The sequence below is a fragment of the Neovison vison genome, chromosome 11 (assembly GCF_020171115.1).
Source record: "Neovison vison isolate M4711 chromosome 11, ASM_NN_V1, whole genome shotgun sequence".
In the NCBI taxonomy this organism is placed as follows: Eukaryota; Metazoa; Chordata; class Mammalia; order Carnivora; family Mustelidae; genus Neogale; species Neogale vison.
The window spans coordinates 141,940,825-141,962,668 of NC_058101.1; positions in this window are offsets into that span (position 1 = coordinate 141,940,825).

Consider the following 21,844-nt stretch of genomic DNA (forward strand, 5'->3'; position numbering starts at 1 on the left):
TCTCTCTCTCTCTCTGCCTGTCTCTCTGCCTACTTGTGATCTCTCTCTGTCAAATAAATAAATAAAATCTTTAAAAAAAAAAAAGAATGTTAATTTCCTCTCTACAAATAGGAATTTCATACGCATCCACTATGCCCTCTGGGGATGAAACAGAGTCATTGTTTTAGAGGAAATCAGTCTTACTAAAAGGAAAGGAAAGGGAAAAGAAACAGGAAAGAAAGGACATGAAATAAAAATATTAAAACAATGGACTATTACTCAGCCATAAAAAAGAATAAAATCTTGCTTTTTGCAACAACATAGATGAAACTCGAGAGTATTACACTATGTGAAATAAGTTAAAGAAATGCAAATACTATATGATTTCATTTATGTGTAGAATTTTTTTTAAAAAAAGGACACCTGGGTGGCTCGGTCGGTTAAGCCTCCAGCTCTTGGTTTCACCTCGGGTCATAATCTCACAGTGGTGGAATCGAGCCCAGTGTTAAGCTCCATGATCAGTGCAGTGTCTGCTCCAGACTGTTTCCCCTTCCCCCTCCACACCTCCCCACTTGTGTTCTCTCTAAAATAAATAAAATCTAAAAAAAAAAAAAAAATCAGATTCATAGATACAGAGAACAAACTGATGGTTGCCAGAGGAGCAGGGCATGGAGGTAGGGGACAAAATAGATGAAAGGGAACAAGAAGTACAAATATCCAGTTATAAAATAAATAAGTCATAGGAAAGTATTGTACAGCAGGGGAAATACAATCAATAATATTGTATTAACTTTGTATGGTGATAGATAATAACCAGACCTGTTATGTTGATTACTTCACAATGTGTATTATTTCAAATATATTTCACTATATTATACACCTGAAACTAATATGATATTCTATTTCAATGTATTTCAGTGTAAAAAGATAGAACATGATAGTCATTGGAGGAAAAAAAACAAAAAAAAAAACAGAAGAAATGAAATTCAACAAAAAATGTCTAAGACAATTCATGTGATAGTAGGTTCTCCTGAGTTCTACTTCCTCAAGGAGACAAACTATCAGAGTTTACTAGTTTGGGAAAGGAGTTTGAAATATGATAAGTTTGTAGTAAAGCAGAAAAAAATATAGCATATGTAATAAGCAAGAAATTTTTATTGCTACTCCTTTATAAAAACTTATTTCAAATGAAATGTAACAGTAGAAAAAGTCAAAAGAACAGGGAATTCTAAAAAATAAAATTTAAGAAAACACAAATAGCCAGTGTATTTTAAAGGTCCAATTGTGCCTGGGTGGCTCAGTGGGTTAAGCCGCTGCCTTCGGCTCAGGTCATGATCTCAGGGTCCTGGGATCGAGGCCCGCATCGGGCTCTCTGCTCAGCAGGGAGCCTGCTTCCTCCTCTCTCTCTGCCTGCCTCTCTGTCTACTTGTAATCTCCGTCAAATAAATAAATAAGTCTTTTAAAAAAAAAATGTCCAACTATACCAATTACAGCGAGAATGAGAATTATTTTTCATTTATAAATTTGACAAGATTAGAAAAGTTATAAAAATAATATTGTTGGATGTTGGACAGTACCATATCATGCTGAAGGAAGTTACAGTAATTTTTAGAAATGTATATCTAAATATTTTAAATGTTTATAGTTTTCAAACAATAAATTTTGCTTCTAGGAATTTATTCTAGTATTCAAATATTTGCCAAAACTTTATGTATAAAAATGTCTATCACAGTATCATTTAAATGCAGTGAAAAGAAATTACTAAGTATCCAACAAGACAGAATTATGATAAGCACTAGATATTATGGTGAAGTCATGTTTTAATATTATAGGCAGATTTTTTTAAATATTGATGAATATTAAATGAAAATGTGTTCAATTATATAAAATAAGCCTACGACAAAAAAGTTATTTTTTTAAAAACAGTTATTAAAGCAGGATTCTCCTTAAAATGTTACTTGTTCTCTCTATATTAGGATGACCCATTTTTATTCTCTTTGTTCTTTTCTCTATTTCCACGTTTTCTGCCATAAGCAAGTGTCACATTCTCTAGGGGGATAAAAGGCTATGTGTATGATGAGATTCAGTGGATACTCCCAAAGTTTTCCAAGGTGGTTATAGCAATTTACACTCCCACTGACAATACAGAAAAGAGTTCTAGTTTGAAGCAATGAATTTTTAGAATGATGAATCCAGTAAACAGTCATTGATTTGAACTCTACTATTTTAGAAGTTAAAATGATTAACTAAGCAGAAGTTAAGAAATAAGCACATTGGGGGTGCCTGGGTGGCTCAGTCAGTTAAGCATCCAGCTCTTGGTTCAGGTCTCCATCTCACCGTCATGAGTTCAAGCCCCTCCATGGGCTCCACACTGGGTGTGAAGCCTACAGGAGGGAGGGAGCGAGGGAGGAAGGGAGGGAGGGAGAAGCACGATGGTTGTGACTGCATATATTAGTAATATAATATTAACCTTTTCTAGATTGTATTTTTCATTAATTTGTCTCAATTATTCTGACCCTCTTTAGCTTGTTAGGTACAGTATGTCCAAGCATTCATATTAGATTTCTTTAATGCGGAAGAGCTGCATAAGACTCCCTTCTTTTCTTACCTCCTTTATCCCTGCTTAAAAATGTGACTGTATTTTGGGGTGCCTGGGTGGTTCATTCGGTTAAGCATCTGCTTTCAGCTGAGATCATGACCCCAAGGTCCTGGGATCAAGTCCCACATCGGGCTTCCTGCCCAGCCGGGAGCCTGCTTCTCCCTCTCCCTCTGCCTGCCGCTCCCCCTGCTTGTACTCTCTCTATCTCTCTCTCTCGCTCGCTCACTTCCTATCAAATAAATAAAATCTTTTTAAAAGATGTAATCATTTTGAATTGCATTATCTATTCCCCCATATATTTAAAATATTTGAAATTTTAAAATATCAAAACCAATGCATTATATGAAAAAAGAGCAGTATCTCATTAGTACTTGTAAACAGTGTTCTTTCACAGAGCTCATGGGACTATAGTCGTATCTTAACATCTCTGTGAGGAAGTGAACAAAGGCTATCATCTCTGTTTAACAAAAACAGAAAGTCGGGGCAGCATAGGGAAGTGAGCAGTCTGAGACGAGGCTGTCAAAACAACCTCTTCATTGACCCAGATACTTTGGAATCTACACTAAAAATTTTAGGACACAAAGACATTATCATTTTTAGTCAGAGTCAATCTAAATTTAAATTATCTTCTGAAGTTGGTCGCTTAAAAAGAGCTTAGGAATGAACAATGTGTGTCTTGATAAAATATTAATCATTCTGTCAAGAAATTTTTCTAACAAATACGTTAATAATATAATAATAATAATAATAATAAGCCATTGATTTTGAATGGTCTCATCTCCTGCGGAAATTATCTAGTGGTCAAGGTCTATTCCACTGATGAGTCCTATTTGTTGTAAAACTCTTCACAAATCCATCTGTCTTCTCCTTTAAAGTGAATCCCTTGTTGCAAGTTAATGGCTTAGGCTCTGGAGCAGATGCTGCTGACAGAAATGTGTTCAAATCCCAACTCCACTGCTTCCCAGCCATGTCACCGGGATCAAATAACTAAGTCACTTCATTTCTTGTTGTGCCTCCGTTTTCTCTCTAAAAAGAGGGAATTATAGTACCTTCACATCATTCGTTTGTGATAAGGATTATGTAACTCTCTGAGCACAGCGTAGTGCACATCATAAATACTCAGACTTAATTTTCAAGGCAATTTTTAGGAATGTATCATAAGGAAATAATTCTAAAAGTGAGTATTTATTTATAAGTATTACCATACCAGCAAGGATTTACAATATCAAAATTTTGGAAATCATTTATCAAATGGGAATAAACTAAAATTAGGTTCTATCCCAACATAGTCTATCACATAGTATGATCTCAGTTTCATAAAAATATGAAATAAAATCAATAAAATCCATGTGCACATTCAGGACTACAATATATGATTTTACAAGTTGTTCACTGCACAGGGTGCCTGTCCTCAAGGCATGAGATCTGATATCTGGCTGCTCTGTGCTTATCACGCTGCCCACCCTGGAACAGAGCTGCATTCACCTAGAAAACAGGATGCCTCTTTCCAGATTGCCCAAAGGGGCAGTACAGGCTAGCATCACCCATGTGTAAATATAGACAGATAAAAGACTGAAAAACACAGGGATGCCTGAGTGACTCAGTTGGTTAAGTAGCTGCCTTTGGCTCAGATCATGATCCCAGTGTCCTGGGATCAAGTCCTGCTTCGGACTCCTTGCTTGGCAAGAAGACTACTTCTCCCTCTGCCTCTGCCTGCCACTCTGTCTGCCTGTCCTTGCTCTTGTTCCTCTCTCTCTGACGAATAAATAAATAAAATCTTTAAAAAAATTTTTGAAAGATTGAAAAACACAAACCAAAGCATTAACACTGATTACCTTGAAGTACCAGGACACTAAGAAATATTTTCTTCATTGTAATTTTCTGTTTTCCAATTTTCTATAGTGAGTGTGTGTTGCTTTTATGATTATAAGACAATAAATTTTAAGTTTAAAAAACTAGTTGTGTTGGGGCACCTGGGTGGCTCAGTCGTTAAGCATCTGCCTTTGGCTCAGGTCATGATCCCACGGTCCTGGGTTCAAGTCCCACATTGGGCTTCCCACTCAGTGAAGAGCCTGCTTCTCTCTCTCCCACTCACTCTGCTTGTATTCCCTCTCTTGCTGTGTGTGTCTCTCTCTCTGTCAAATAAATAAATAACATCTTTAAAAAAAAAAAAAACTAGCTGTATTAAAAAGCACAAATCAAAGCTATAAGATAGGCCCTCACACACATTAGGTTACCTACTATCAAAAGCAAAACAAAGGACACACACACACCACACACACACACACACACAAGCCAAAAATAAGTGCTGGTGAGGATGTGGAGAGAAAGGGAAATCCCTGTGCCCTGCTGGTGGGAATGCAAATTGGTACAGCTACTTCCTCAAAAAGTTAAAAATATAATTACCATCTGATCCAGCAATCCCACTTCTCTTAGCCAAAAGAATTGAAAGTAGGATCTTGAAGAGATATTTACACACCCATGTTCATAGCAGCAGTATTCACAATTGCAAGAGGAAAAGGTGGGAAACTCTGGCATTGCCCCTGACTAACTAGTAGGTCATGCCTACTTCCTGGGGACAGTAACTGGTCCATGCAAGGAACAGAGTCTGGGTCCACTCAGTCCAAATCAGAAGAACTGTCCCAGGTCTGGAGCTCCCCCTGGGATCAAGCTAAGACCACCACAGTTCAACTTCTCACTCAGGGGACCCTGCTCCCTTGGCTTCTCCATAGGTGTTGAGCCTAAGACCGCATTCCAAAAATCTCCCCCAAATGCAAATCTCTTAGGATCTATTACCTGGAAGACTCAACCTGGAACTCTTATTAAAGAAATCTCTTCCTTTCCTGATATTCTCCTATATTTTCTTCTTCAATTTTATATTTCATCTTTTATAATACATTCAGAGTTTATTTTTAGATAAGAGAGGGATTTGATTGTATTTTTCTCCTTGTAGTAAGCTAATTTTCTCTGTACCATTTACTAAACCAATATTTCTTTATTGATTTTATTTCTCTATAGCAAATTCCCATATATTCACGGTTCTGTTTCTTAACTTTCTACCCTGACCTCTTGGCTTAAAGATTTGATCCTGTGACACTGTTTCAATTGCTTTGGCTTATTTTTCAAAACTGCTATTAGATATTAACCAAATACATTTTAAAATCACTTTATTGATTTACCTCCAAAAATCTTTCTGGGATTCTTTTTAATTATAGTGCATTTATAGATTAATTTTTGAGGAATTTAATCTTCAAAATGTCTCATCTACTTGCAGGATATTTTGCTTCATTTATTCAGTATTTTAAAAATATCCTTTAATGGAGTTGTATAATTTTAAATAATTACTTTTTGTATTCTTTAATAGCTCAATTTCTGTAAATCATACGGTTTTGTTGCAATTAAAATATTTTCTATTAAAATTTCTAACTGGTCATTGTTGGTATGGAGGTATAAAACTTTTTTTATATATTGATCATGCATCTGATTTTCTTGCTGGACTCTTTTTGGCTCTAAAGGTTGGTTGAATTTGAAGAGGGTTTTTATATATTATCAACATCTGAAAGGGATATGCTATACTATGTTGTAATGTATTCATCATTCTTTCCAGTCATCCAGCATCTCTAAACAGTCTCCCTGGGCATTACAAGATGCTTCTCTCCCTTTAGGTCCCTGATTCCCATAATAAAGGACAGAAACTTGGTTTTGTCAGACACTTGTACGATAGAACACAGACTTCAAAAGGGACATTAATGAAGTAAAGAAGAAAGCAGAATCTTGCAGAGTCATTCTGAAAGAGAGGAAAGAGAGATCAGGTTGTGGCATAGATTCTTGTGCTAATACCCAAGGCTGAGATTGGTAGAGTGGGCAGTTCACACTGCAGCGTCTCTGCCGAATAGTGGTAACAGCAGTATCTCAGCTACAGCAGATCTACAGTATGTTCTGGGTACAGTTCCTAGTTAGTTTCCAAATTTCTAATCTGTTGTCAATTTCATAGGCTCGGTAAGCTACCTAGTATTGGTTAATAAGTGATTTAATAAGCTAGATACAGTTTTTGTAGATTTTAGCAGAACTGACAGGGTTATATTCTCATCTATTCTTGCCTTTTTACAATAACCAAGATACCAACTACTAACTTGAAAGGCAGTGGTCATGGTGGAGATCACGATGTTGTTCTCAAACCTAAACAGAATACAAAGCAGATGCTGCTAATCGTTGACCGAATTTCAAGTCTCTATTTTTTCCTTTCTACCAGAACCCAATTTTGTTTATAGAGGCAAAAGTGCAGCTGTACTTCCACTAAAGGTTGACATGTAACAGCCAAGCCAATGGGATGCTAGACAATGTCCCTATGTGAGCTTTCAGAAAGCCTAGCTGGCTAAGTTCCATATCTCTTTGTCCCTCTCTCCACTCCCATCTTCCTGCCTTGATCACGGTTACCTAAGAAGCAAAAAGTTACCTTGAGAGGATGAAGTGAGAAAAAGCTCGATGTGTGAGATGATGATCAGAAATTAGAAGGGGCCTAAACACTGAAGATTTGTGAGGACATGTCCCAGAGGTGCACTGTCTACCTCTGGACCTCCTGCTGTGAGGAAATGCCAATCCCTTGTCTGTTTACCACTGTTGTTCTGGGGTTTTTGTTTTTTTTTTTTTTTTACATATAGGAAACACATTCTTAAGTAATAGAGCATCTAAAATTTTGCTCTAGTATGATATTTATTATAGATTTTTGGTTGGTGTCCGTCATTAGGTTGAAATTTTTTCCTTAGATTCTAGATTGTTATAGATATCTCCTTTCTGACATTCCCAGAATGGTTGTGCATGAGAAGGACTGAGCAGTCACACTCAGTTCACTATCTTCTATAGAACCAGAAGTCTTTGCTTTAATGCATGAAACATTACTACAAATATATTTATGTAAGTACATATAAATATCTTAAGGATAAGGAATACATCAGGTGTGTGTATATACATATACACTTACATTCTTCCTTCCCTTCAATATTGTACACACATTATTATACAATAATGTACCAGACTCTAGAGTGCCTGGGTGGCTCAGTTGGTTAAGTGTCTGCCTTCAGCTCAGGTCATGATCCAGGAATCCCAGGACTTAGTCTCACATTGGGCCCATAGCTCAGCGGGGAGTTTGCTTCTCCCCTCTCATTCTCTCTCTCAAATAAATAAAATCTTTTAAAAAAGAGAAAGAAAGAATGAATGAAAAAGAAAGAAGGAAAGAAAGAAAAAAGAAACTACCAAACTCCAAATCTGCTATTAGTCCTAGAGGGAGCCATAAAAATGAATATAACATCATCTCACCACAGTAATCCAGAAAAGAAAATAAACTGTCTATGTTAATCATTATAGACAAGGTATAACAGTTTAGAGTTAAAGGAAATTTTTTAAAGGGAATTAACTTTAGATGGGACTACCTAGAAACTTCTAATATAATGGTACTTGAAAGTTCTAGCTCAAGATGGTAGTGTAGGAAAATCCTGACCTCACCTCCTGCCATGATTATACCAAATCAATAGCTGCATATGGAACGCTTTCTTCTGGGGAAAAAAACAAACACAAACTAGCTGAGCAAACCTGACATATAAGACAAATGAGGGGGAGAAAAACCCACATTAAAGTGGGTGGGATAAGGGCGCTTGGGTGGCTCAGAGGGTTAAGCCTCTACCTTCGGCTCAGGTCATGATCTCAGGGTCCTGGGATTGAGTCCCTCATTGGACTCTCTGCTTGGCAGGGAGCCTGCTTCCTCCTCTCTCACTCTCTGCCTGCCTCTCTGCCTGCTTGGTCTCTCTCTGTCAAGAAATAAATAATTTTTTTTTTTTTAAGATTTTATTTATTTATTTGACAGAGAGAGATCACAAGTAGGCAGAGAGGCAGGCAGAGAGAGAGAGGAGGAAGCAGGCTCCCCGCTGAGCAGACAGCCCGATGCGGGACTCGATCCCAGGACCCAGAGATCATGACCTGAGCCGAAGGCAGCGGCTTAACCCACTGAGCCACCCAGGCACCCCAAAATAAATAAAATCTTTAAAAAAAAAAAAAAAAGTGGGTGGGATAGGCTGAGACAATCTCATCAAACCCTACTGCTCACACACATGACGCAAAATTTGGAGGACAATCAAAACCTGGAGCTTCTCCCCGAGGAGCTAAGGGTTTGAATTGCACATTGATTGCACCAGTGTTCAACATCTGTACCTGAGGGGTAAACCCCAAAATGCCTAACTTTGAAAAACAACAGGGCTCATGTCCACAGACCAACAGGATTACTGAGAAACAGTTTTTAAACAGCTCACACACTCAAACTCACCCAACACAGGGAGTGCAGAGGCAGTCAATTTAAAGGAGCCCAAATTTTATGTGAACAATACTTATTTGATTATCTGAAACACCGGTCTAAAGTGTAGGCATCTAATTTAACACACATCAAGGAACCTGCTAGGGTACTCTCTGGGGCTAGCATGTGCCATGTGCACTCTCCTTCTGCCTCACTCCAACCTACCAATATCTCCTGGAAAGGAGAAAGTACCTCCTCTAGTACCCCAATTTTGTAACTGTCATCAGAGGACACCTCTAGATCACATGGTTCTAATAGCCAGTGGGACTTAATGCTCAGTCCCATAGGACTATATATGTTTGCATACTTTAAAAGCTGCTCCCTAAAGGCATGGCTTCCAAATGGCCTAAAACTAGGTGCTTATTGATATCCTCCCCAATTGGGAAACTGCCAATTCTTGGCATACCTTCAACTACTGGGAGGCACTAAAAATGGAATTGATAGCTTGTGTAACCACAAAGGTTTGAGAGACAACCTAGAGCTAGGGTAAGTTTAAACAATAAATTTCATCTTCCACACAAGGTCACTCCTCCAGGGCTAGGAGAGGTGGTTGTTTTATCTAATCCATCAAAATCAACGCAGAGTTTAAAAAAAAAAAAAAGTACACACAGAGGAATGTGTTCTAAACTGAAGAACTAGACAAAACCTCCAAAAAAGTCTTTAAGGAAACAGAGATTAAGTGATTTACTTGATAAAGAGTTTAAAATAATGGTCATGAAGAGTCTCATTGTACATGGGTAAAAAAAAAGAATGAACACAGTAAAAACTTTAACAAAGGTAGAAAATATGGAACTACCAAAAAGAAGTCATAGAGCTGAAAAATACAATAACCAACTGGAAAATGCACTGGAGGGATTCAACAGCAAATTAGATGAAACAGAAGAATGATCTGTGAGCTTTAAGAGAAGGAAGTGGAACTCACACCCCATCAGGCAGCAAAAAGAAAGAATGAAAAAAACTTGAAGATACCTTGGGGACGCATGAGACAACATTTGCATTACAGGAGTCTCAGAAGGAGAAGAGACAAAAAACAAGGCAGAAAACCTGTTTGAAAAATAATGGATGAAAACTTCCTTAACTTAGGGAGAGAAACAGACATTCAGATCCAGGAATCCTAGAGTCTCAAATAGGATGAACAAAAAACAAAAAACAAAACAAAAAAAAATCCACACCAAAACATTTTATAACTAAAATGTCAAAAGTTAGAGAGAAGCTGGGAGGATGGCAGAATAGGAAAACCCTAAACTCACTTCATTGCACAGATACAACTGGATAACTCACATGACTGTAAATAATCCAGAAAATGATCTGAAGGCTAAAGATAGAGAAGAGTCCACATTGAGGAGGGTAGGAAGGGTAAAGATGCAGTTTGGGAGCAAAATGGACCCTGGCCGTCCATGGTAGGAAATGAGCTGGTGGTATGGAAAAGGGTGACAAATAGACTCTCACATTGCGGAGCCTGCACAGGGAGGATGAATCCCCATAACATTTGGCTCTAAAAGTGAGAGGGGCCAAATACCATGAGTTCTTACAAACAGTGGGACTTGAAGCCTGGAATTTTTTTAATCTATGCATTTGAATCTGGGAGAGATGGAGGGCATTAGGAAGCAGAGTCCCCATCCTTAAAGACAAAGTCTAAAATCCCATGCAGGGTGCCTGGGTGGCTCAGTGGGTTGATGATCTCGGGGTCCTGGGATCGAGTCCCACATCGGGCTCTCTGCTCAGCAGGGAGCCTGCTTCCTCCTCTCTCTCTCTGCCTGCCTCTCTGCCTACTTGTGATCTCTCTCTGTCAAATAAATAAATAAAATCTTTAAAAAAATAAAATATAAATAAAATCCCATGCAGATGCAGCACAGAACCAGCAGTTTGAAAAATTCCAGGGCCAATAGGAGAGAGAGTGATTAACTCATCACAGAGTGTGGCCTGGAGAAGCAGGTATCAAGCAGAGACCCCGCCAGGAACAAAGGACCTGGCAGATGCCATTTCCCTATCCCAAACTCCAGCATAAGCACAGGGTCACCTCCAGGTACCAGCACAGTGTTGACACTTCCTACCAAACTTGCTTACACCAAAGCACTCCACATACACTTTGACAGATTGCCCCTCCTGTTTGCACCTGCCCCCATCCCAGTGCTACAGGTCCCCTCCCAAAAAAGACCAGCACAAACCCCATTAATACCCCATCTCTCCCCTCGTGTGTTTGTGGGATCTCAGTTCCAGCATCGGTGGTGGTAGCAGGTTTCATTTCACAAGCAGGCCAGTGCACATCTCTTTAAATCATTTCCCACCCCCACTGGGGACCAAATGCTGCCCACAAAAAGGCAAAGAAAGTCTCTGCAAATAACCAGACTGATCATAAAGATACTCACTGGACTTAAGAGTGGAGGACAGTGAAAAATTTAACAAAGAAGAAAAAAAGAATGAATCACAGATGCAGAACACAATAAATAAAATTTAAAAATACACCTGATAGGGTGCCTGGGTGGCTCAGTGGGGTAAGCCGCTGCCTTCGGCTCGGGTCATGATCTCGGGGTCCTGGGATCGAGTCCCGCATCGGGCTCTCTGCTCGGCAGGGAGCCTGCTTCCTCCTCCTTCTCTCTCTACCTGCCTCTCTGCCTACTTGTAATCTCTGTCTGTCAAATAAATAAATAAAGTTTAAAAAAAATAATAAAATAAAATAAAAATACACCTGATAGAATAAATACCAGGCTAGATGAAGCAGAGGAAAGAATTAATAACCTGGATGACAAGTGGTAGAAAGTAATCAAGTTGAGCAAATGAAAGGAATAAAGTTATACAAATTGAGAATGATTTTAGGGAACTCAGTGATTCCATCAAGCACAAGTGCAATATCACTCATATTATAGGAATCCCATAAGAAGAGAAAAGGGGTCAGAAATTTTACTTGAAAAAATAATAGCTGAAAACTTCCCTAATCTGGGGAAGGAAGCAGATATCCAGATCCAGGAGGGAAAAATCTACTGCCAAGAATACTGTATCCAGCAAGGCTGTCATTTAGCATAGAAAGGAAGATAAAGAGTTTCTCAGACAAACAAAACCTAAACCAGCCCTACAAGACATATTAAGAGGGACTCTTTGAGGTCTTTGAGGGAATAGGAAATTCCTTAAGTGGTAGTATAAAAAGTAAAAAACAAAAAAGCAATAAAAATAAGTACCTCTGTAAAAAAAAAAAATCAAACAAGGGATTCATAAAATAAAAGCATGTAAAATATAACATTATATACCTAAAACAGGAGATAGAAGAGTAAAGAATGGGTTCAAACTTAAGCAACCATAAATGTAAGATACACTGCCACATACACAATATGATAACAACAAAATAAAAAACTGGTAATAGATATGAAAAGAATAAAGAGAAAGGAATCCCAGTATATTATTAAAGACCAAAAAACAAAACAAAACAAAAAAACCATGAAATAGAACTAGGGTCAGAGAAAAACTACAAAACAAATAACAATGTGGCAATAAATACATATCTATCAATAATTACTTTTAATGTAAATGAACTAAATACTCCAAAAAGAGATAGGGGAATGAGCAGATAAAAAACAAGATTTGTCTATATGCTGCCCACAAGGACTCATTTCAAACCTAAAGACACCTGCAGACTGATAGCGGATGGAGAAACAGTTATCATGAAAATGGATGTCCTCAAAAAGGGTGAGAGTGTGCCTGGGTGGCTCAGTCAGTTAAGCATCCGACTCTTGATTTTGGCTCAGGTCAAGATTTGGGGATTCTGAGATTGAGCCTCACATCAGGCTCAGCACTCAGTGCAGAGTCTGCTTAAGATTTCTACCCCCCATCCTTCCTCCCTACTCACACTGGTTCATACACTCTCTCTCTCAAAAATGAATAAACAAACAAACAAATAAAAATTTTTAAAAAATAAAACTGGGGTTGCACTACTTATATTAGACAAAATAGACTTTAAAACAAAGACTGTTACAAAAGACAAAGAAGGACACTGTATAATAATAAAGGGAATAATCCAAGAAGAGGGTAGAACAATTGTAAATATTTAAGCATGTAACACGAGAGCACCCAAATACAAAAAACAGTTAACAACAAACATAAAAAAAAATTGATGGTAATACAATAATAGTAGGAACTTTAACACTCCACTTACATCAATGGACAGATTATCCACACAGAAAATCAACATGGAAACCATGCTTTGAATGACACACTGGACCTGATGGACTTCACAGTTATATTCAGAACATTCCATCCTAAAACAGCAAAATACACATTCTTTTCAAGTACACATGGGACATTCTCCAGAACAGATCGCATATTAAGTCACAAAACAAGTCTCAACAAATTAAAAAAGATCGAAGTTATACCATGCAGCTTTTCTGACCACAACACTATGAAACCAGAAATCAACTACAAGAAAAAATCTGGAAAGAGCACAATGCGTGGAGGTTAAATAATATGCTACTAAACAATGAATGGGTCAACCAAAAAAAAAAAAAAAAATCAAAGAAGAAATTTAAAAAAATACATGGAAACAAATGAAAATGAAGACACAACTGTCCAAAATCTTTAAGATGCAAAACAGGTTTACCTCAAGAAGCAAGAAAAATCTCAAAAAAACAACCTATCCTCTCACATAATAGAACTAAATAAAGAAAAACAAAACTCAAACCCAGCAGAAGGAAAGAAATAATAAAGACTAGAACAGAAATAAATGATATAGAAACTTAAAAAAAAATAGAACATTAATGAAACCAGGAGCTGATTCTTTGAAAAGATCAACAAAATTGATTAACTTCTAGCCAGACTCAAAAAAAAAAAAGGTTAAAAAAAAATCACAGAAATACAAACAATTGTAAGAGAATACTATGAAAAAGTATATGCCAATAAATAAGATAATCTAGAAGAAATGGCTAAATTCCTAGAAACACATAACCTACAAAACTGAAGAAGGAATAGAAGATTTGAACAAACTGATTACCAGCAATGAAATTGAAACTCCCAACAAATAAAAGTCCAGGACAAGATGGCTTCACAGGTGAATTCTACCAAACATTGAAAGAAGAATTAATAATAGCTATTCTTCTCAAAATATTCCAAAAAAACAGAAGAGGAAAAAAAAATCCAAATTCATTCTATGAGGACAATAGCATCCTGATACCAAAACTAGGCAAAACACTACGAAACCAGAGAACTACAGGTCAATATCTCTGATGAACATAAATGTAAAAATCCTCAAAAAAATATTAGCAGAATAAACCCAACAATACATTAAAAAATCATCCACCACAATAAAGTGGGATTAATTCCTGGGATGCAAGTTTGGTTCGATATTCACAAAACAATCAGCATGGTATGTCACATCAATTAGAGAAAAAATAAAAACCACATGATGATTTCAATAGATAAGGGAGAAGCATTCAACAAAGTATAATATCCATTCATAATGGTCTAGAGGGAACGTGCCTCAAAATAATAAAGGCCATATATGAAAAACCCACAGCTAACATCAAACTTAATAGGGAAAACTGGGAACTTTTCCCATAAGGTCAGGAATAGACAAGGATGTCCACTGTCACCACTTTTTTTTCAAATTAGAATTCCTAGCCACAGTAATTAGACAACAAAAAGAAATAAAAAACATGCAAATTAGTAAGTAAATTTTTCATTATTTGTAGATGACATGATACTATTTAGAAAACCCTAAAGATTCCACCAAAAATGTACCAGAACTGATCAGTTAATTCAATAAAGATGTAGGGGGAGCCTGGATGGTTCAAACAGTTGAGGATGTGCCTTCCGTTCAGGTCATGGTTACAGGGTCCTGGGATGGAGCCCTCTCCATCAGTTTCTCTATTCAGTGGGGAGTCTGCTTCTCCTTTTACTTCTGCCCCTTCTCCTGCTTGTGCGCTCTCACTCGCTCTCTCTCTCTTTCTCAAAAAGTTAAAAAAAAATAGAGTTACTCTATTTTTTGCATTACTGGGTAATCACCCCCAAAAAACAAAAACACTAATTCAAAGGGATACATGAACCCTATGTTTACTGAAGCATTATTTACCAAAGCCGAATTACGGAAATAGCCCTTATGGCCATCAGCTGATAAATGGATAAAGAAGGTGTGGTATATAAGCAACAAGTCCTGGAGAGGATGTGGAGAAAGGGGAACCCTCTTACACTGTTGGTGGGAATGCAAGTTGGTGCAACCACTTTGGAAAACAGTGTGGAGATTTCTTAAGAATTTAAAAATAGAGCTACCCTATGATCCTACAATTGCACTCCTGGGTATTTACCCCAAAGATACAGATGAAGTGAAAAGAAGGGCCATCTGTACCCCAATGTTCATAGCAGCAATGGCCACAGTCGCCAAACTGTGGAAAGAACCAAGAGGCTCTGCAACAGACAAATGGATAAAGAAGATATGGTTCATATATAAGATAGAATATTGTGCCTCCATCAGAAAGGATAAATACCCAACTTTTGTATCAACATGGACAGGACTGGAAGAGATGATGCTGAGTGAAATAAGTCAAGGAGAGAGAATCAATTATCATATGGTTTCACTTACTTGTGGAGCATAAGGAATAACATGGAGGATGTTGGGAGATGGAGAGGAGAAGTGAGTTGGGGGAAATTGGAGGGGGAGATGAACCATGAGAGACTGTGGACTCTGAGAAACAAACTGAGGGTTTTGGAGGGGAGAGAGGTGTGGGGTTGGTGAGCCTAGTGGTGGATATTAAAGAGGGCACGTATTACATGGAGCATTGGGTGTGGCACATAAACAATGAATTTTGGAACACTGAAAAAAAAAATAATATTTTTTAAAATTTAAAAAATTTAAAAAAGAAGGTGTGAGATAGATATCTATCTATATATATATAGATATAGATATAGATAATTAAGCCATAAGAGAGTGAAATCTTGCCATTTGCAACGACATGGATAGAGCTAGAGTATAGTGAGTGCTAAGAAAAAATAAGTCAGAGAAAGACAAAGGCCATATGATTTCACTCATGTGGAATTTGAGAAAGAAAACAAACAAGCATAGGAAGAAAGAGAGAGAGACAAACCAAAAAAGACTCTTAATTATAGAGAACAAACTGATGATTACCAGAGATGTGGTGGGCTGGGGGCATGAGTGAAATAGGGGATGGGGATTAAAGAGTATACTTACAATGAAGAGCACGGAGTAATGTATAGAATTGTTGAATCACTATCACTAACAGTGTATGTTAATTATACTGGAATTAAAATTTAAAACTTAATTTAAAAAATGTCAAATGTTAAAAACAAGGAGAGAGTCTTAAAAACAGCGAGAGAAAAATACCTTATTATATACAAGGGAACCCTGTTATGACTATCAGCAGATTTTTCAGCAGAAACTTTGTAGAAACGGGAGTGGCACAATATATAAAGAGCTGGGGGGGGGGGCTTACAATCAAGATTACTCAACACAGCAAAGTTGTCATTCAGAATTAAAGGAGATAACACTTCTCCAGACAGTAAAAATAAAGGAATTCATAACCACTAGATGGGCCTTCTAAGAAATGTGGCTTTTATTTTTTTTAAGATTTTATTTATTTATTTGACAGACAGAGATCACAAGTAGGCAGAGAGGTGGTCAGAGAGAGAGAGGAAAGCAGGCTCCCTGCTGAACAGAGAGCCCATGCAGGAGTGGGCTCGATTTGGGCGGGACTTGATCCCAGGACACTGGGATCATGACCCGAGCCGAAGGCAGAGGCTTTAAGCCACTGAGCCACCCAGGGGCCCCTTAAAAGGACTTCTTAAAGCTGAAACGGTAGAAGGAAAATATATGAAGTTATAACTCTCACCAGTAAAGGTAAATATATGAAAATTCAGAATAATCTAACATTGCTAAGGTTGTGAATCATCACTTATAAGATAGTATTAAGGTTAAAAGGCAAAAGTAAGGGGCGCCTGGGTGGCTCAGTGGGTTAAAGCCTCTGCTTTCGGCTCGGGTCGTGATCCCAGGGTCCTGGGATCGAGCCCCACATTGGGCTCTCTGCTCAGCGGGGAGCCTGCTTCCCTCTCTCTCTCTCTGCCTGCCTCTCTGCCTACTTGTGATCTCTCTCTGTCAAAAAAGAAAAAAAAAAAAAAGGCAAAAGTAAGGTCTCCTGGGTGTCTCAGTTGGTTAAACATCTGGCTTTAGCTCAGGTCATGATCCCAGGGTCCTAGGATCAAACCTTGCATCAGGATCCCTGCTACTCAGGGAGGCTGGTTCTCTCTCTCCCTCTGCCTGCCGCATTCCCTGATTGTACACTCTCACTCTCACACTCTCTCCCTCTCTCTCAAATAAATAAAGAGGATCTTCAAATAAATAAATAAATAAAAGGCAAAAGTTGTAAAAATATATCTACAATAATTAATTAAGGATATATAAGACAAAAGATTAAAAATGTGACCTCAAAAACATAAAACATAGAGTAGGGGAATATAGACCTTTAGGTCTCAATTAGATCTCCATTTAAGTTGTTATCAACTTAAAAGAGATTTATAAAAATAAGCTGCTCTATGTAAGCATCATGGTAATCACAAAGCAAAAACCTATATTAGATAAAAGATAATGACAAAGGAATCTAAGCATACCACTACAGAAATCATCAAATTACAAAAGGAAGAAAATAAAGAAACTATAAAACATCCAAAAACCCTCCTACAGGCTATATATACATAAAACCTGTGTATATAAAGCCTGTAAGAGGCTCATTTCATAAGTAAGGGCACACACAGACTAGTGAAGGAATAGAAAAAGATATTCCGGGGTGCCTGTGTGGTTCAGTCATTGAGCATCTGCCTTGGGCTCAGGTCATGATCCCAGAGTCCAGGATTAGAGCCCCACATCAGGCTCCCTGCTCAGCAGGAAGCCTGCTTCTCCCTCTCCCACTGCCCCTGTTTGTGTTCCCTCTCTCTCTAGGTCTCTCTCTGTCAAATAAATAAATAAAAATCCTTTTTAAAAAAGAGAGAAAGAGGGCAGGAACCTTTCACACGGTTTCCCCGGGTAGTGGTGAGGCAAGGTAAACGGGTTTAGGTCTGGCCAGTCTGAGTAATTTTGTTCCAGTTGTGTGTCGAGTTGTCCGGAACCTGGTTCTGGGGCGAGGAGAGCCAGGGAACACTGGCCCCGAGTGTGAGCCCCTGGAGAAGGTGGTGCGGTGCATGGGCTCCAGGCTGGTGAGTTTGCCCTGGGAAAGCCCCCAGGATGGGCGTTAACCAGCTGGAGGAATTGGTTAGCCCTGGGATGTCAAAGCATAAGAAATACAGAGAATCCGGAGTGTGGCTGACCCTGTCGGTGGAGCACGTGACTCCTGATCTCCAGTCCGGTCGTGAGTTACAGCCCCACATTGGGTGGAGAGATTACTTTAAAAAAAAAAAAAAAAGGGAGAGACAGACAGACAGACAGAAAGAAAGACATTCCATGCAAATGGGAACCAAAAGAAATCTGGGACTGCTATATTTATGTCAGACAAAACATACTTTAAAACAAAGACTGTAATAAGAGACAAAGAAGGACATTAAATTGTGATAAAGGAATTAATCAAACAAGAGTATATAACCTTTGCAAATATTTATGCGTCTGACATAGGAGCACCTAAATATATAAAGCAAATATAAGTACACATAAAGGGAACAGCAGACAGTAATTCAATATTAGCAGAGAACTTTAGCACCCTGGTTTCATCAATGAATAGATCATCCAACAGAAAATCAATAAGGAGACATCGACCTTAAATGACACATTAGACCACTTAGACTTAATAGACAGATACAGAACATTTCATCTACAGGCAATAGAAAACACATTCTTTTCAGGTACACATGGAACATTCTCCAGGATAGATCACACGTAAAGCCAAGGAACAAGTCTCAAATTTAAGAATATTGAAATAATGTCAAGCACCTCTTCTGATTGCAATGACATTAAATGACAAATGAGTTATAAGAAGAAAAGAGGCAAATATGTATATATGTGGAGATCACCAATAATACATTAAAAGAATCATACTCCATGATCAAGTTGGGTGTATCCTAAGGATGCAAGGATCTTTCAACAACCACAAATCAATCAATGTGATATGCCACATTAACATAATGAAGGACAAAAATAATATAATCTTCCCAATAAATATAGACAAAGGATTTGACAAAATTCAACATCCATTTATGATAAAAACTCTCATAAAGTAGGTTCAGAGGGAAAATATCTCAACATAATAAAGGTCATATATGAAGCCCACAACTAATTTCATACTCAATGGTGAAAAGCTGAAAGCTTTTTCGTTAAGATCAAGAACAGGACAAGAATGCCCACTTCCATCACATTTATTAAACATAGTATTAGGAATCCTAACCAGACTAATTAAATAACAAAAAGAAATAAAATTCACCCAAATGGAGAGCAAAAAGTAAAACTGTCACTATTTGCAGATGAAAGCTATTTTATATGGAAAACTCTGAAGACTCCATCAAAAAACCCATTAGAATAAACAAATTCAGTAAAGTTGTAGGATACAAAAATCAATAAACAAAAATTTGTTGCATTTCTATTCACTAATAATTAACTATCAAAGAAAATAATCCCATTTACAATTGCATTAAAAAGAATAACAGACCTAGGAATAAATTTAACCAAACAGGTAAAAGACCTATACACTGAATAAGACAAAGATTTAAAGAACTGAAGAAGGCACAAATAAATGGAAAGATATTCTGTGCTCATTGATTGGAAAAATGAATGTTAAAATGATCATACTACTCAAAGAAATCTGTAGATTCAATGCAATTCCTACCAAAACACCAGTGTTGTGTTTTGCGGAAATAGAACAAACAATCCTAAAATTTGCAAGGAACCACAAAAGTCTCCAAATAACCAAAACAATCTTAAGAAGAAAGCTAAAGGAATCATGCTCCCAAATTTCAAACTAAATAACAAACTGTAGCAATCAAAACAGTATAGTATTAGCATAAAAATAGACACATAGGTTAATGGAATGGAATGGAAAGTCCAGAAATAAACCCATGCATACATGCTCAATTAATTTACACCAAAGGAGGCAAGAACATACAAGGGGAAAAGGACAGTCTCTTCAATAAATGGTGCAGGTAAAACTGGATGGCCACATGCAAGAGAATGAAATCGGACCACCATCTTGTACCATACACAAAAATTAACTCATGATGGATTAAAGACTTGAATGCAATACTGAAACCATAAAACTCCTGGAAGAAAACATAGGCAGCAAGCTTCTCAATATCCGTCTTAGTAATGATATTTTGGAAGACACCAAAACAAAGGCAACAAAAGCAAAGATAAACAAGTGGGACTATATCAAACTAAAAAGCTTCTCCACATGTGGTGCCTGGGTGGCTTTTGGTTAAGCATCTGCCTTCAGGTCAGGTCATGATCCCTGGGTCCTGGAATCAAGCCCCACGTTGGGCTCCTTCCTCAGCAGGAAGTCTGTTTCTCCCTCTCCCTTTGCCTACTGCTCCCCCTGCTTGTGCTCTCTCTCTTTCTCCATCAAAGAAATAAATAAAATCTTAAAAAACAAAACAAAAACCAAAAAAACCCGTCCCCCCAGCAAAGGAAACCATCAACAAAATGAAAAGGCAATCTATTGCATGGGAGAAAATACTTGCAAATAATATCAGATAAGGGGATGATATCCAAAATATATAAAGAACTCCTATAGCTCAATAGCAAAACAAAACAAACAAAAACAAAACAAAACAAAACAAAAAAAACCCACCTGACTAAAAATTAGATAGAGATCTGAATAAACATTTTTCCAGGGAAGATACCAGATGGCCAATAGTACATGAAAAGGTGCCCAACATCACTCATCAGAGAAATGCAAATCAAACCCACAAGAGATCAGCTCACACTGGTTAGAATGGTTACTATCAGAAAGACAAGAAATAGCCAGTGTTGGTGAGGAAATGGAATAAAGGGAACCCTTGTGCATTACTGGTGGGAATGCAAACTGGTTCAGCCAATATAATAAACAGTATGGAGGTTCCTCAAAAATTTAAAAATAAGTGTGCCTGGGTGGCTCGGTTGGTTAAGCTTCTGACTCTTGATTTCGGCTCCAGTCTTGATCTCAAGCTCGTGAGTTCAAGTACCACATCCAGTGTCCAGTATGAAGCCTACTTAAAACACACACACACACACACACACACACACATTTATATACTAGAACTACTATATGACCCAGCAACTCCTCTTCTGGGTATATATCTGAAGGAAGTGAAAACAGGATCTCAAAAGAAATACTTGCACGCTCATGTTCATTACAGCATTATTTACAATAGCCAAGATATGGGAACAACCTAAGTGTGTATGAGTGGATGAATAGATAAAATGTGGTATATATCTGCAATACAATATTATTCAGTCATTTTTAAAAAAGGAAATCTTGGCATTTGTCACAACATGGATGGACCTTGAGGGCAATATGCTAAGTGAATTAAATCAGACAGAGAAAAATAAATACCTTATGATCTTACTAATAGGTGAAATTCAAACAAACCAAAGCTCATCTATACAGAGAATATACTAGTGCTTGCCTGAACGGGAGTGGGAAAAATGGGAGAAAGGGGGTAAAAGGTACAAATTTCCAGTTACAAAACAAGTCATGGGGATGGTGTGGTGACTCTACTTAACTATACTGTAATGCGTTTTTGAAGGTTGTCAGGAGAATAGATCTTAAAAGTTCTGTGGCTAGAAAAAAATTTGGTAACTATGTAAGGTGATGGATGTTACCTAGACTTATGGAGGTGGTTATTTCACAATATATACAAATGTTGAGTGATCACCCTGTACATCTGAAACTAATATAATGTTATATCTCAATTATAACTCACTTAAAAAATGTAATGATATTTCACCAAAACCTTGATGGAGTGTGTAGATATTC